Consider the following 2,500-nt stretch of genomic DNA (forward strand, 5'->3'; position numbering starts at 1 on the left):
CGTTTTTTATGACTGGTTTCCATAGTAATATCGTCGCTTCTGCGATTACTGTCGAAAAGAGAAGTAACTCGTGAAACAGACAGAATGAAAGCATGAAAGGGAAATACTTGGGGGTATTTTATTGAAAGCAGACGAGTGTCGTAAATTGTTATTACATATGTGTTTAAAATAAGACTGAAATAAGGATACGATATAGGTAAAACATTTTCGCTTGTTTTCTTTTCCTTATAATGGTTTCCACAATGTTTTATTGCTAAAGTGTTTTTTATTAAATAAGTCTGAAGAAAGGCTGTTCTTGTGAAAATTTTCAAACGACATAATGTTTGAATTTGTCCGAATAGTCTTGAAACAATTGTAACTAACAATGAAATACACGTTTTGCTGCTATCAATCCATTCTTTGAAGTCTTGGTTTTTGTAAAAACAATATATGAATGCTCAATTATGAAATATGATAATTTTGTAGCTTACAGTTTAAGTCATCTCTTTTTTTTGGCTTAAAATTTATTGGTATATGAACGATTACTGAATTATATAAACCCAGTGAAATTCGGAATATTACACAAATAAGACTATATATATATATATATATATATATATATATATATATATATATATATAACTACTATATATATATATAACTACTTAATTTACTCACAGACGAAAGTATAAATTTATGCGTAAACTTTAAGTATTTACTTCAAAAGTGCTCAATACGTAGGTAGAGCTAGTTAGTAATTTATAAGATATATATGGTGATTAAGCTACACTGAATATTCCGCGTTTCATCCACTCTAGGATTCTTTAGGCTTATGCGCGAATTTTGTGGTTGTCTGTCGTTTTTACATACGCACCGTCTATTGAGATTTTAGTTAGCCAATCAGCTTTCTAGTATCCACCGCGCCTTTTCTATCAGCCAATGAACATGCACTTACAGGACAAAGGCCCATATATATATTTAACAAACAAACAAAAAAATCTTGGTAGTCGAATTTACTTGTCTCCCTTGATTTCTAACGCATTCTATGTGTCAAATGATATTAAATAGAAATGACTTTATGTGTTTGGGGTAATGAGAGAGGTGTCTGAACTGAAGCTAGAAAAAAAGAAATAAAGTTAAGAAGTAATCAGAATTAGGTGGGTCTCTCCATTCGTAAGCAACCTTTCTCTAAATAAAACCCTTGAAAGACAACCTCCATTGTGTTTCCACGTATGAAGTTTTATGCGCCAAAGTTAACCAACAGATCAGCAGTCAGTAGACAGCGCAATCACACAAGAAACAGCTAGTCATGAACGACAAAACTAACAACGATAATAAAGAATGAAAGACCAGCGACCGCGCACGTATGTAGACGAACTTTTTCACTGTTTCTTGTTCCCTCACTCGCGATAACGCACGTATGCATCCTACGCGTTTGTGTGAAAACACTGTGTGTGGACATTTGGTATAACGCGGAAAAATCACACCCAAACATTTCCCTCTGCGCAGTTTTATTAGTTCAGATAAAAAAAAAAAAGTCAGTAACCTTACATCTCACTTGAATCCAAACCCTTAGATGACTTTTAATCCATGTTTTAATGATGGAGCGTTCACAAGATCAAGGGGAGACAACTACGATCCATCAATTTTATACTTGATTCATTTTTTCATCAATACCGCCATCTAGAATTCAGATGTCTGTTTATTCTTCCTATTTATTTGTCTCCCCACGAGGGCAGAGTTAGACACAAGATGAATTTTTAGTGTGGGGAAATCCAGCCCCTCCCCAAATGAGCACTCTGGATAGTAACAAAAATGAAAATTGCCTCAATCTAGAAAGATTTCTCTTTCATTGATCGAGGTCAGAAAAGGCGGAGGGCGGTATCATAACAGATACTACATTTTGAGTTAAATGTTTTTATACACTCTGAAAGTTTACAACCAAAACAGAAATAAACAAAATAATTAGGCACAAGGCCACTCAAAAAATTTGGGAGGGGTGTCTATGGTCATCCTCGTCCCTGTACCTTTGCTAGTCTATGCTTGATTCTAGCTAAAGTGCTTATTCACCACAATACCTCAAGCACACTCGGACGGGGTCGTCCTATCTAGGATTCCTAAATCATATTGTGTGTGTACGTGTTTTTATTTATTTATTTATTTATTCATTAGATACTACACTTTGATCCCAGCCAAAAAGGTCAAGTAACTAGATATCTGTTAATTATTATCAATAAAACTAAATTTCTTAGCATTCCACTGGGCAACGCCGGGTAGCTTTGCCAGTTAATTAATATCCTGAACATTATCTTTATCTGAAGGTTTCATTGCATCTTCAATTTGCATGTATTTTTAAATTTTGTTGAACGCAGCACAAAAAAAGAAAAAAAAACGACGTTAGCCCACATGGGGACTCGAACCCCAGACCCTCAGATTACTTGTAATGATCCATTCATAAAAGTCTGATGCTCTACCGACTGAGCTATGGAGGCCGACACTGTACATACTTATATCGTAATTA

At 34.6% G+C, this 2,500-nt stretch overlaps 1 non-coding gene across 1 annotated transcript; it reads right to left on the reverse strand.

Annotated features, from left to right (window-relative positions):
* Positions 1-2,378: 2,378 nt before the first annotated feature.
* On the reverse strand, positions 2,379-2,471 carry Trnak-uuu (transfer RNA lysine (anticodon UUU)). The gene is made up of 2 exons: positions 2,435-2,471; positions 2,379-2,414 (listed from the first exon to the last, which is right to left on the reverse strand). It is a non-coding gene; the product is annotated as a tRNA-Lys (tRNA).
* Between the last annotated feature and the right edge of the window lie 29 nt (positions 2,472-2,500).

The sequence above is a fragment of the Euprymna scolopes genome, chromosome 42, assembly GCF_053919585.1.
Source record: "Euprymna scolopes isolate OS-2025 chromosome 42, ASM5391958v1, whole genome shotgun sequence".
NCBI classification, from domain to species: Eukaryota; Metazoa; Mollusca; class Cephalopoda; order Sepiida; family Sepiolidae; genus Euprymna; species Euprymna scolopes.